We start from the raw sequence: 14,828 nt of genomic DNA, 5'->3' as shown, positions 1-14,828 counted from the left end.
AGGTACACCACATTAGAAGGGTCGCAGTCGAGTGTCGCGTGAATTAGATGTTTGAAATGGGAGTTGTTGCTTTTTGCCACCGTGGTTGGCTGCATGTGTCTACATACGCGGCATCGTGCCTTTCCCCATGGTTGACACCCACCTTTGGGTGCCCTCTCAGTTTTGGCGTTTCGAGGTAATCTTTAATATTTTTGGGGCGCCTGTATACGACACGCCGAAGGGTGGGGAATATTTTCGAAAGCCTTTTACTCTGGTGTAGCTTGTTGAAGTGCTTTTTCAAGATTTTGGTTATGTTCGGGGACTTGTCTCCGAACGTCAGAACTACGTTGCCTCTGCCTTTCTGGTTTAGTTCTTTTTCATGGTGCAGCAACTCTTGGCATTCAAGGTTGGCCGCTTTGCCAATTGCGTCGTTGATTATGGGTGGTGGGTATTGTTTCTTAGCGAGCACATTGCGCAACTTTTCTGCGTTTACCTCGAACACATCGGAGTAAAACATATTCTCCTGAATCGGTGGGCCTGCCAGTATGGGATACTCATTTTTGAGTGGCGCGAATGACAACTGTTAAAGTGCAGATACTGCTGCCTGTCAGTTTGTTTTATGTACACGGCAGTGATCAATTCTCCTTTGTCTATATTTATATGCACGTCAAAAAAATTGATTTCCGTGGTTGAATAGGTTTAAGTGAATGCGATGCTTGGATGGGCCTTGTTGAAACACTCGATGAAGTCGATTAAGTCGTCCTCCGTACCGGTCTAAATAGGAAATACATAGTATAGAAAGCGTTTGTAAAAAAATGGCCTAATTTCACGGATTGAGATGAATTTTGTTTCGAGATCGTTCATGAATATATTAGCGTAGTTGGATGCCATTCGAGTGCCCATTGCAGTGCCGTTTATTTGTAGGTAAAACTGATTGCGGAATTCAAAGCTATTTAACTCCAGCACTACCTTGGTCAAAGTTTCAATGACTTGTGGTCTTGGAGAATCGTGATCCCGATGTATGCTATAGGACTCAACCAGGGCTTCAATCCCATCTCGGTGAGGTATATTTGTGTACAGAGAAGTTACATCTAGAGTTACAAGGAAGGCGCCATCAGGGATTTTTATGTTGTCGATTTTCCGTAGGAAGTGGTTAGTGTCACGAAGATACGCCGAATGGGTGGCGGGTATTTTCTCAATCAGGGAGTCTATGTAGCTTGATATTGGTTCAGTGAGAGTGCCTCTTCCCGAAATTATTGCTCTACCACGGTTCGCTTCTTTATGAACTTTGGGCAGCATGTAAAACCTTTCTGGCGTTCCGTGTGCTGCTGTAAGTGCTTTACAAAGGCGTGGCTCTGTTTCCCCAATTTTGACAAGATTTTTTAGTGTTGTTGTTATTATTTCCTGATGTTCAACTGTTCGATTTGCGTCAAGTTTTTGGTAGAAAAGTTCGTTATTTAACTGATGGTGGCCTTCTTGAATGTAGTCTGGATTTTAAGTATTACAATACCTCCCTCTTTATCGGCCGGTTTTATGATAATGTCTGTTCGATTACCCAGCGCCTTAAGTGCCTCGCGCTCCTCTTTAGAAAGGTTCTGGTCCCTTTGTTTCCGAAGGTTATAAGCCCGCAGGACGTCTCTTTGAATGTCCTCAATGTACGAGTCCAATTGTTTTTGCCGCTCCGATTTCGTTGTCGACTACCGCCCTACATGGGGGGAGGTTGGAGCAGTGCGCTCTTTCTCCGGCTTATTCAAAAAATATTCTTCTAGGCGCAAATTCTGTGAAAAATTGTCCAGATATTTCAGCAACCGGAACTCGCATCGGCCGGTTCTTGGGCAAAATGTCATCCCGCGTGATATTAACTGCCGCTCATGAATAGTAAGGTGTACCCCGGATAGGTTAATTATGTTTTCATCTCTGGTCTTTTGAGTTTTGGCATTTCTTTTGAATTTCAGGGCCGAATTGGGGGAGTAATTTTAGGATTCCCAACCTTCGCGTGTGCGGAGCTGAATTGATTTGAGAAAACTTGTTCGAGTATGGAACTTTATCTCTTAACAATTTTTTAATTTTAATTCTAATTATTTCATCGGTTTTCTTTTTCTAGAAAACTTCTAGTTCGCTGGCCTCCAGCGAAGAAAGCACAATACTATTCCTAGCGCGAAGCTCCTCCGCCCTCAGAGACGCGAGTCTTTTATCACAATGATCCACTACGATTTTAGTTAGCTGAAGTGATGCGGATTTAAGAATTCCGTTCAAATTTCGTGTTTCACGTTTCTTAAATGTTTGCATCGATGGTGTAATGATAGAAAAAGGTCCCGGGGGCGATCCCAGCCTTTAGATATATTTTGAGTGTACGCACATGTAGGTCATGGCGCACCCGCTTGTGAATTGTTTTCCTTATCTTAAAAAAATTAGGCGTCAGCAGCTGATAACAGGTGTCGTCTGAGGGAGAGTAGGTCGGAACTTTTGTGGGGCGAGGATGTCAATACATGTAAACACGACGTGCAGAGCCGGAGTGTTTTCGGATATCGTACCTTTTGACAGCGGGAGTGGCAGGGCTTTTCTCGTTTTCTGGACTGGATTCCAGCATGTCGCAGTCTCTCGCGTTCGGCGTGGTGTCAGATGGTTGAGGGTTCGTTTAAGTCCGTTGGTTGAGTTCTGATTTCCCTTCTTGGGCTCGATCGTCTGCAGGCTTCCCGACGGAGGTGCGCTTGCGGCTGAGAGCTCTGGGTACGAGCCTTGGGGAAGTTCAGGTGCGCTGCTTGATCCGGAGATTGGTTTGGATGGTTGTGATGCTTTAGAAGGCTTTAGCGATTTTTTGTTGGTAGCCCCAGAAAGAACGCTGCAAGGCGTTTTGCTGGTTTTTCGCGTGGAGTTCGCAGACACTGCGTCGCTCTTTTGGGGGGTCACAGTTGTACACGCACTCCTAGCCGTAAGCCTCCGATGGGCGTTCGAACGAGCGACCGGGCTGGGCGCCGGTTCTCTACTGCTAGCGGAGGGACTGTTCGAGCTGGCCACCTGGGCGAAGGATGGTGTCACTGGCTGCAGCTGGCCAGTTGCACTGGTGCATGTGGGGTAGGCCATATCGTCGATGTGAAGGCCGTTCACGCCGGGGACGTTCGGGCGCGTCGGTGGTAGTTGGCTGGTTGCACGGGGGAGCACATGGTCTTTCCCATCTCCGATTTGGGGTTTCTGGGTACCCAGCAGCCGGTTGTAAAGGTTCGAAGAGAGTAGTGATACTCCCTTGAAGTTCGGCTGCAACCGATCCGCCGCCAAGACCATCCGATGGGAGAAGTGCTGCATAGCGTGATCGAGGTAGAATACGCCGGCCATTTCTTTCCAGAAATCTACGAGCCGGCCGTTACAAACAAATTTCAAAGTACCTACAGTAGGCAGTATTTAGAGTTCATTTATGTTATGAAGAGCATGCTATCCAAGGGGGTGCCGGGAACAGTTCTTAAACATTTTTAACAGTTGCAAACATTCCTTTTACTGTGGATGGGACACAAATTAAGTTTAGTTTCGTTGTTATTTATAGTCAAGCTCTTATGATCAAGATGAATGATAAGAAAGAACACAAAAGGTAGCAAAGAATTTTTTTAAAAGTGTTCCCTTCCCACAATGAAAAACACTGCCACGGAACTTTCGTATTTTTTGTTATATAGTTGCGTAGCACATACTGCAAGGGCCGAAGGTGATTGCAAACGCAAAGGGACTTGATAAAGCGAACTTGCGCCTCCAATATAAAAAGAGGGAGAAACCGAAAACGTGGCCTGATGTGAGTGCTGCTGAGCCGAGTCATCTGTCTCGAGCTTGTGCCGTTCACTAGATCCGGCCACGCGCCAGTCTGAAACGCGTTTCTTCGTCGTCGTCGTGGTGGCGCGATGGGCAGCGGACGCCTCATTACAGTTGCCCACGTCTCTGAATGGCATCTTCCCGGTGCAGGAAAGCCCTTGAACAGTGCTTATTGCGCAGATGTCTTACGTCGCATTATCTTGAATATTAGGGTTTCATGCTGACCGTTACGACAACTTAAGTCATAGTCTTACGCCGTGACATCAGTATAGCGGCATTTGGAATGAATTCCTATGTTACGTCGCTCAACTGACGCAGCTTTTTGGAGGGATCAAAGTACATTCTAAGCAGTTTTTCATAGAGCCTGCGTCGCCGAACAGGTTCCCATACCCACACCATGCCACCATGCAGGTAGTCCGCCTTTCTGGGGTGCTGATTGTAGCGCCTGGTGTCATAGTGCTGCTGATTTGTGGAACGCATGCGAAGACGTTTTCGTGCTTCTTCTGCTCGCTGTGTAAACTTTGCGGCGCAGTCGGTCTGGTCACCTGTGCGAGGCAGCATAGAGTCCAGCATAGTGGAGCCATTGCGGCTGTAGACTGGTCTGAAGGTTGTCATTCGCCTTGTCTCCTGTGGTGCCATGGTTTATGTGATATACGGTGACATGGTATCACAATTCCTGTGTTTAGTATCCACGTATATCCAGAGCATAGCTGCGATGGTTTTGTTGAGGCGCTTAGTTCACCGTTGGTCAGCGGGTAATAAGCCGTTGTCTTCCTACGGCATGTGTCACTGAGTGTGATTACACTTTCCATTATCCAGGACGTGAAGGCGGTTTCTCGGTGTCTCGCGCTCTGCCGATGGGCGATATTCTCCAAAAAGAACCGTGCCAGTAGATCAACTGTTCCTTGAGGCAGTTACATGTCTCTGCATAGTGGGTTAGATAATCGGTCGCCGCTTCCAGACATCTGTTCACGGAAGAAGAAAGTGGAAAAGGTGCGAAAAGGTCACTAAAACTTGTTCGAAAGGTTTTTCCGAAAAATACAGTGGCTGCAGCGGGCCCGCAGATCATCCCGCTGGTGTTTCACGCCGTTGACAATAGGAACAAATGGATACATAGTGCCTGAGAGTTAGGGAGAGCCCTGGCCACTAATATTTGTGTTTAACTCTCACTCATGTACGCGTGAGACGAGGTGGACAGCGGTTGGGTCGTCATTATGTGCTTGTAATATTTCACAATGGAGAATATATGGAATATTAGGGTCACTTGTACAACTGGTGGGGAAGTTCTTACATAATACATCGTTTTGAAAAAGGAATGATGACAATACTCGTGGGAACGCTTTCGGAGCAAAGTGAGTACGTCCTTCCAAAAAGTCAACAAGTCGCCGCAGTTCTGGGTCTTTGCGATGCTTCACGGCCATAACACACGTGTCTATATGTGCGAGGAACGGTGCGTCATATTCCTCGTCATCTGAAAATGCCAAGGACACAGGAGACGCAGTCAGCATCCAAGTGCTCTTCCCGGATTTATACATGGTGGTTACAGCGAAGTCTTGAAGCCACAGGCTTCATAGGGCGTTGCGACCAGACGGGTTCCTTAGGTTCCACAAGCCAGCTTAACGACTCTTACGACTTAGAAAGACTGCCCGTAGAGGAACCGTGGTAATTTTAGGAACGCCCACACAGTGGTAAGGCACCCTTTCTTGGTCGATGAATAGTCAGATTACGCATGGAATAGTAGCCTACTTGCTTAAGCAAGGCTCATTTCAACACCGTCTTGCTTCTGTACCAGCACCGCTCCAGGTTCGATGATTCGTTCATCCATCTAGATTATAGGCTCAGCGTCTCCATCGAAATGAGCTAACATAAGTGGATTTCTAAAGGAAATTTGGACATCAACCTAAATGCAGCCAATTGGCTAAAAGGAAAGCTATAAAGCTTTCTCGGAAACTTTGCAGTTCAAGGAAAATTCGTCCTGGTCCAGGATTCGAACCCGGGACCACTGCTTAACCAGAGCACTCGCTCGACAAACTGAGCTAACCAGGAGGCTAGTCGTTAGTAGCGCGAAAGCGAATTGATCAACAACTCCAAGTGAAGGACAGTTGGTAATCCACCAGAGTTTAGGGGAAATCCCCAAGGTGGAGTATGTTTCTGTAAAGGAAAGTTTGACATCCACCTAAATGCAGCCATATGGCTACAAAGGAGAGCTATACAGCCTTCTCGGAAACTTCGCTGTTGAAGAAAAATTCGTCCTGGTCCAGGATTCGAACCCGGGACCATTGCTTAACCGGAGCAGTCGCTCTAACAACTGAGCCAACCAGGAGGCTAGTCGTTAATAGTGCGAATGCGAATTGATTGAAGTGGACTGCTCCGGTTAAGCAGTGGTCCAGGGTTCCAATCCTGGACCAGGACGAATTTTGCTTCAACTGCGAAGTTTCCGAGAAAGCTATATAGCTTTCCTTTGCAGCCGTTGGCTGCATTTAGGTGGAGGTGAAAGTTTCCTTTACAGAAACATACTCCACCTTGGGGATTTCCCCTAAAATCTGGTCGATTAACAACTGTCCTTCACTTCGAGTTGTTGATTAATTGGCTTTCGCGCTACTAACGACAAGCCTCCTGGTTAGCTCAGTTGTTAGAGCGACTGTTCCGGTTAAGCAGTGGTCCCGGGTTCGAATCCTGGACCAGGACGAATTTTTCTTCAACAGCGAAGTTTCCGAGAAAGCTGTATAGCTCTCCTTTGTAGCCGTATGGCTGCATTTAGGTGGATGTCAAACTTTCCTTTATAGAAACAGACTCCACCTTGGGGATTTCTTCTAAAATCTGGTCGAATACCAACTGTCCTTCACTTGGAGTTGTTGATCAATTCGCTTTCGCGCTACTAACGACTAGCCTCCTTGTTAGCTCGGTTGGTAGAGCGACTGCTCCGGTTAAGCAGTGGTCCCGGGTTCAAATCCTGGACCAGGACAAATTTTTCTTCAACTGCGAAGTTTCCGAGAAAGCTGGATAGCTTTTCTTTGTAGCCGTTGGCTGCATTTAGGTGGATGTCAGACTTTCCTTTACAGAGACACACTCCACCTTGGGGATTTCGCCTAAAATATGGTAGATTAACAACTGTCCTTCACTTCGAGTTGTTGATCAATTCGCTTTCGCACTACTAACGACTACCCTCCTGGTTAGCTCAGTCATTCTGCTTCCGGCCGCTGCGCAGTGCGGATGCAGGATCGGGAGCTCCGTTCAAGGGGCGGCTTTGGCGGGCACATTGGCCCGCGGTACCAGGTCTTCTGTTTTTGACAACTCTGCAAACCATTAATATCAAGTTATTCTGCCTCATTTGCCATCCGGACAATCTGTTCTGAACACCATTTTTCTGCACGCGGACGTGAAAGCCAGGCCATACAAGGTGGAAGATTTCAGCGACCCGCTGGTGCGTCTGAATGTGCTGCCCGATGTTGTGGCCTTGGGCGCATATCAGATGAGCCACCTGTAGGCCGTGACGTTCAAGGATGCCGAGGGAGCTGTGAAGCTGGTTGCCGCCTCCGAACTTCAAGTGAAGGGGCGGAGGTGCCTTATCATCGATCCGCGGAGGTGCCTTATCATCGATCCTTATCATCGAATTCAAGAAACAAAAATTGAAAGCGAAGGCAGCACCGAGAGCATGATAAGGCCTTCTAGTGGGCGTTACAGCGTTTGCGTGAGTCATTCTGTGGGAACTTCTGGGGGATGTTGTATTTTGGTTAGAAATTCAGTTGGTATTCGTGTACGATCAGTTATTTCGAGCGAAACTGGCAGGCTTGTGTGTTGTGATTTCAACTACTGTGGAGTAGATTTTCGTGCAGTGTGTATCTATGCACCAAATGTTGCAAGGGACAGGACGGTTTTTTTCGAAGGGTTGTCTGATTATTTAAAGAAGAAACAAAGAGTAATTTTATTGGGCGACTTCAATTGTGTGTTAGAACGAAGAGACAGAAATGTGTCGCCGCGAACAATTGATCAGAGTGCAAGGGTCTTGACAGAAGTTCTTGAAGACTGCGAACTAGCCGATGTAGCACACTGTGCGGTTAACAGAAGTGCTTTAAAATTCACGCATTTTCAGGGCACGAGCCATGCGCGGCTGGATCGTGCGTACGTATCTTTCGAGCTCGCTGCGGCGTGCAAGAACTACGTGGCCGATAGTGTCTCTTTTAGTGACCACTGCCTGGTTTCATTTTTGTTGGGGGAAAGGAGGGAGGATTGTAAGAAGTTCAGCTGGGAACTTTGTAAATTTAATGTAAAATTATTACAAGACACCACATTCACGGATAGAGTACAGGAAATTGCAGAAAAACAAACAAACGGCGAAATCAGCAGCTGGCGGGAAAGGTGGGAGGTATTCAAACAGGAATGCAAAATGGTAGCGATGGAGAGGGGGACAGTGCTTAAACGGCAAGAGAGGGAAGTGGAAAACCAACTCAGAAATAATCTGCAACACATGTTAAAACTCGAAAGCGAAATGCCTGGGGCATACAAAGAAGATATTAGAACTGTTAAAAATAAGCTGGAAGCCATCGATATAGAAAGATATCGGGGAGCGACCGTGAGGGCGAGGGCCGAAGTTTTTTTGGCCGACGAAGCGCCAACAAAGCGAGCGATGAAAGACGAAGCACGGTACGCGAGAGGGAATGGTATCGAGGAAATATACTGGCGAGGCGCGCTTACCAGTGACAAAGAGAACATAAAAAGTGCGTTTCAAGAACATTACGCAGATTTGTTTAGCCCCACAGTTCCAAAAACTGATGAGTTCAAGCGAGACTTTCTTCCAGCCATGCCAAGGTTGGGAGACGATGTGAGGGAGGAGTTAGAACGACCGATGTCGCTTGGCGAAATTCAGACGGCAATATCGGAGTTAAAAGTAGGTAAGTCGCCAGGACCTGACGGGCTTGGTGCGGATTTTTATAAAAGGTTCTCGGATATAGTAACTCCGTTTTTATTTATGGTCTTTCGCGAGGCGTACGAGTCCAAGGTACTTCCGCCGTCGTTTGGTCGCACACACACCGTCCTTATACCCAAATCGGAAGACCGTGTTAAACTTCAGTCGGTTTCTGGGTACCGGCCGATTACATTGGCCAATGTAGATTATAAAATCCTTATGAAGATATTAGCGCAACGAGTGCAGAGTGTTATAACAAGTGTAGTAGGGCCGCATCAGACCTGTGGTATAAAGGGGAGGAGTATAGTAACAAATGTTCATGTTGCGCGCAGTGTGCTGGAGTGTTGTGATATGTTTTTTAAAAGGGTCGCTTTGCTTCAGATTGATTTCGAAAAAGCGTTCGACCGAGTGTGCCATGAGATTCTTTTTTGTATTTTGGAGCATATAAATGTTGGTGATGTGATCATACAGGGAGTGCGTATGGCGTACTCTCACTGCTGCACGCAACTTATAATCAACAAGAATGTCACGGGAAGTATTCCTGTACTGTCTTCTGTGCGACAAGGATGTCCAGCATCTCCTCTTCTGTTTGCAATTTATTTGGAACCCTTTTGTTTAAGAATAATTAATGACAGTGGAGTACGTGGTTTTCAGTTACACACATGCGAGGTGAAGTTACTAACATACGCGGATGATGTGGCGGTTTTTTGTGAAGACGAGGAGAGTGTAAGCGCAGCCATACTGATAACAAGGGAGTTTTGTAGTCTTACTAACAGCTGTGTTAATTGGGCCAAGTGTGCGGGGTTTTTTCACGAGGAGTGGGGGTCAACACCATCTGTATTTGAAAACGTGCCTTGGTCGCGTACACCAGCGCGTTATCTCGGAGTTCCGCTGGATCGCTATCAGGATAGCGGCGAGTACTGGGAATCCGAGACGGCGAAGCTGCGCGAAAAAACAACGAAGTGGGGCGGTCGCGCGTTTTCTGTTTTTGCACGAGCCACGGTATGCAACCTTTTTCTTTTGGCAAAGCTGTGGTATGTGCTGCAGGTGCTTCACTGTTCACGAGTCCGCGTGCAGCGAATGCACAGAGTATTCCCAGTCTTTATCTGGTCATCGGTGTGGGAGCGTTCCAGTCGGAGTAACCTTTTTCGCCGTGTAAGGCATGGGGGTGTTGGCCTGTGTCATGTATTTGTTCGCCAGCTTGTAAACCGGTTTATCTTTCTGCGTGATACACGTGATCCATTTCTTCGCACTTTAATGCAGATTACATTAGTAGATGCCTTGCCTATGTATTTTGTTTCTTCTGTAAGTGATAGATGTGGTGCCATGAAAGGCTATATGAAGGAAGTGGTTGAGTCTTTTCTTTTTCTTACTGTGAGATTTTCAGTAGAATATTTAGCCACTGTTTCGAGAAAAACAGTTACAAATAATTTGAGGGAGATGCTGTTCCCCGTACCACGTTATCGTGAAATGTTTAGTTCTGGTCCTGGGCAGGACGTGTTATCCCGCGTGAAAAAAATGGCAGTCCCAGCATGCGTGAAAACTTTCTTTTTCAAGCTACATACAGGAACACTGCCAGTTAAAACATGGATGGAGGAGAAGGGGCTGTTTATTGGTTGTTCAAACATGTGTACGCTGTGTGCGAAAGCCGAAACAGTGGAACATGTTTTCACGGAGAGCTGGAACGCCGTATTTTTTGGGACGTCTTACAGCGAACTTTAAAAAAAGACCTGCCCATTTCAGCGCATGGCATTCGGTTCCTCCCGGTTGAGCGCGAAGATGAAGTCCCATATGATATGATAATGGCGCTAGGGTTACATGCCATTTGGAGGTCCAGAGTGGCTGTGAGGCATGCGGACCCGAATGCGCTCATTGTAAGCAAGTATTTTTCTCAAAATGTCACGCTTTTGTATGAAGTGTACAAGTTACAGGACCCCGAACTTGAATGGCTTCCTGTTTTGGAAGAGTTGTGTACTTTTGATGTTTATTTTAAGTCCTTCCGTCAGCCAAAGTTTGGCAGGCGGTTTTTAATTTATCCGTGACTTGTATTACGTGTGTGCAAAAGGTAATAAATTAAAAAAAAAAGAAAAAAAAATCCTGGTTAGCTCAGTTGGTAGAGCTACTGCTCCAGTTAAGCAGTGGCCCCGGGTTCGAATCCTGGACCAGGACGAATTTTTCTTCAACTGCGAAGTGTCTGAGAAAGCTGTATAGCTTTCCTTTGTAGCTGTATGGCTGCATTTAGGTGGATGTCAAACTTTCCTTTACATAAACGTACTCCACCTTTGGGATTTCCCCTAAAATCTGGTCGATTAACAACTGTCCTTCACTTCGCGTTGTTGATCAATTCTCTTTCACGCTACTAACGACTAGCCTCCTTGTTAGCTCAGTTGGTAGAGCGACTGCTCCGGTTAAGTAGTCTTCCCGGGTTCTAATTCTGGACCAGGACGAATTTTTTTTCAACTGCGAAGTTTCCGAGAATGCTGTATACCTTTCCTTTGTAGCCGTTTGGCTGCATTTAGATGGATGTCAAACTTTCCTTTACAGAAACATACTCCACCTTGGGGATTTCCCCTAAAATCTGGTCGAATAAGTGGATTTGCATGCGCTGCTTCTTCTGGTTACATGCCGCTTGGTGTTTGTTGGTCGACACGTCTGATCACCTCGCGTTACACAGGTTAGAGGGCTACAATGAGAAAAAACAAGGTATTAAACGTGGATAACATGAAGAGGACCCCAATAAATGCCGTAGAGCTTTCTAATGTGAAGTCGTTTGCAAATACGTGGCTGCAGAATGTTTATTGGGGGTCAGGCTGAACTCATTGACGACTGGCGACATGGCCTAAAACGCGAAGCTCCTCGTTTTAAAAAGGCGAATTGTCTGGCTTGAGTGAGAGTACAGCCGAAAGTATGGCCCAAATAACCAAGCAGAGTCTCTACATGCGTTATTCAAAACATGCCGACAACACCACAACGTCCTCGAGGTACAACAAGTACGTTTGCTATTTTAAACCGATAAACACGCTTTGCAGGAGTATCTGAAATGACGCGGGCGCTAAACACAAGAAGAATGGAAGTACTTCGAATTCGTACTGACCATAAGGTGTTACGAAGGGTGCCTTTCTCGATTCCGCTCGTCGACTTCAATCTACCAGAAACCGCTAAGGAGATCGATCGACGAGAAATATCGCGCATGTCGCAGTCTGCCCAGTGAGTCGTCGATTTCCAGTACCGGGTAGACATCTTTCTTGGTAACCTGGCTAAGCTTTCGATAGTCGACACCGAAGAGCAAGCAACGGTATTTTTTCCCCTCTCCTCCACGCACCAGTGTGAAATGCCTTTTTTGTTGTCGTCCTCATGGCGCCGATCTGTGGCAGACCCTCGACGGCAACATATTCAGATTTAATAACTGAAACGTGATGTTAGTGCCTTGTTTATTTGGGGCTGTGAGCTAAATATCTCACTCACTTGCACCTCTGTGTGCGCTTTTTCCTGGTAACATTTGGTGCAACATCAGTAGACGTTCAGGCTGTTTTTTGAGTAAAGTTAGGTTAGCAGCAATGCTAAACCCAGATTATATTCTTGGCATAAATATGCGGTAAAGTGAAAAAATGGGAAAATAAAAATAGAAAACCTTTGTCTGTTGAATGTTCTGTTACTATTGTTACTTTACAGCATTCACTCTACACTGGCTCACTTTTTGATTTTTGAAAAACGGATTAGGCCATACGATGTTTTCCCTTTTTTGAAAATATGTCGAATAGGTTGTAACTATATGATTTACAAGTGACTAAACGTTCATAACAAATGTCCTTTCTTTGATTTCTTCATCTTGAAAACAGGATGCGTTGCATATCAGCAGAGTAAATATATGCAAGTCTCTCGAAGTGCATTGCCTAGTTCAGTGACAGTGCGAGCTATGTAGGCAACTTGTGAGGAACTCATTTTTTTTTTGTTTTTCTTCATTGCTTTTCACAGGAACCGTTACAGTGTAGTACTGCCGTCTATCCCACTAAACACAAATATAAGTTGATAATATTTCGAGGAAAGTTGATATGCCATAGGAACCCTGCGTGCGTTTTTTGCTGTACAATATTCTTTAGGCACGCGTATACAATTGAAGCATTATGTACCTACACAAACAAATGACCAAAAACAACCTTGATTTTGTGTTCAAGCGTTTTTATGCTTGTCCTAAAATACATCACTTTTCTTTTGCAGGCTGTGGGTTGGGTAAGCCTTTGGCTATAATCATGAGCTCCCAGTTTTGTTTCGCGGCGTTCAATTTCAGAAGCACGAGTGCATTTGTTAAGTTTTCTGTGCCGCTAACGCTTCTTTTAATGTTGAAAGGTATTGTAATCGAAGCCACTCGGCACCCGCGCGCATTCCTTTCTCCTCGTTCTGCTGCCAGCTCGCGACAGTGCGCATTTATTGAAGACGCGTACTTGGGACGCTGCAGCCAGCTTATGAATTAGTCCTGGCGCCTTTGTCGTCTGCTCGCTCGGAAGGCCTTTTTCCTCTCTCTTTTAAGGGATGTGGGGGTTCCCCTTCTTTCCCTCATCGGGGAAAGCTCTCGGCGGACGCATCTTTGGAAAATAAACAGTTTTTCTTGAAACTGCAAACCAGCTCCTCGTCTTGTTTCTCGCCTCCTTCAGCAGCCGACTTTCTAGGCTGCTACAAAATCGGTGACGCTTCCACGCTTCCACGAATACGCCGCGATGAGCTCCGACGACAACGCTGCTGCCTCCACACCTGTAGTCTTCGCTACAGAACTGAAGCTACCAAATTTTTTGCCCAAATCCCAAGAGTTTGGTTCAGCCAAATGAAGGCCCGTTTTCGGCTCCGGCGCATCAAAGTACCTTCACGTCGCCGCAGCCCTGCCCCCAGAAATTGCCGAAGCTATCGACGATATTTTTGTTTCACCCCCCACAAAAGGGGAATACGACACTCTCAAGACGACGGTGCTGACCCGCCTCGAGGCGCCTGAAGAAAGGAGACTTCAGCAGGTCTTATGTCGGGAAGACCTGGACGACCAACGACCTTCCCAACTGATGCACCGTATGCGGTATCTACTCGGTGTGCACGCGCGTCAGGACGGCTAGCTCCGAATTCTTCGTGATCTCTTTCTGCATCGGCTGCGCCAGTCGGTGTGCGTGGTTCTCGCGGGTTCTGATGAGACGTCGCTTGATCGACTCGGGCAACTTGCCGATCGCATCACGGAATACTGTGCTCCAAACGTCGCGCCCATAGCTGCTGCAAGAACCCACGAACAACCAGAGCGACTGTGGCGCATTGAGGATAAAGTGCAACAGCTTTCCGAGACCATGCAGCAACTTTTGCTGTCAGGCTCACCCCAACGTTGTGAGCAACGACGCAACCGATCCCCTTCAAGACAGCCAAGCTCTTGCCAGAGAAGCCAGTAACAAGATAGACAGGACGGAGTTTGCTGGTATCACCGTCATTTCGGCACAGGTGCTAGCCAGTGCAGTAAACCTTGATTGTTTCCGCGAAACGCCCCGGCCAGTCGTTAATGGCGGCTTACGACACCGGGCCTCCACCCAGCCTCCTGTTCTTCGCAGTCAACCGTGTAAGGAACTCGCGCTTGCTAGTCGACAGAGGAGCCGAAGTCTGTATTGACCCGGCAACATCGAGGCTCGCCGCTTAGCCAGAACATATGGTCGCTGGAGGTGGTGAACAACACTATCATCGCTACGTAAGGCTTCCGCTAGCAAACAATAGATGTTGGACTCACGCGCCAGTTTTACTGGGTGTTCGTGATAGCGGACGTTAATTTCGCTATACTCGGAGCAGAATTTCACAGCCACTTCAACCTGGATGTGAGCGTACGCGACCGTTGCCTCAAAAATAGCAACAAATCAATCAAATTACGCGGTTGGGAGTCAAACATCTGCTAATCCGGCATCTGCGCCTTCCAGACAGTATCAGCCTACCACCACATCCTGGCCGAACTCTATTCTCTCACCAAGCCCTGCAACACAGAACAGCCGGTGAAACATAACGTGACTAATAACATCGTCACCCCCGGGATGCCAGTCATTGCCCGGTCGCGACGGCTGTCCAGCCACAGGCTTCAAACTGCATGCAGTGAGTTCTAACATATACTGTAGCTGGGAATTATTCGCCCTTCGTA

General features: G+C 46.9%; 1 non-coding gene across 1 annotated transcript; it reads left to right on the top strand.

Moving 5' to 3' along the window:
* Nucleotides 1-10,775: 10,775 nt before the first annotated feature.
* Nucleotides 10,776-10,849, top strand: Trnat-agu (transfer RNA threonine (anticodon AGU)). The gene has a single exon. It is a non-coding gene; the product is annotated as a tRNA-Thr (tRNA).
* The last annotated feature ends 3,979 nt before the right edge of the window (nt 10,850-14,828 follow it).

The sequence above is a fragment of the Haemaphysalis longicornis genome, unplaced genomic scaffold, assembly GCF_048455015.1.
Source record: "Haemaphysalis longicornis isolate Haplotype H1 unplaced genomic scaffold, Haemaphysalis longicornis Haplotype H1 scaffold_11, whole genome shotgun sequence".
Taxonomy (NCBI): Eukaryota; Metazoa; Arthropoda; class Arachnida; order Ixodida; family Ixodidae; genus Haemaphysalis; species Haemaphysalis longicornis.
Note: the sequence above shows the minus strand (reverse complement) of the source record. Positions and strands in the feature narration are given on the sequence as shown.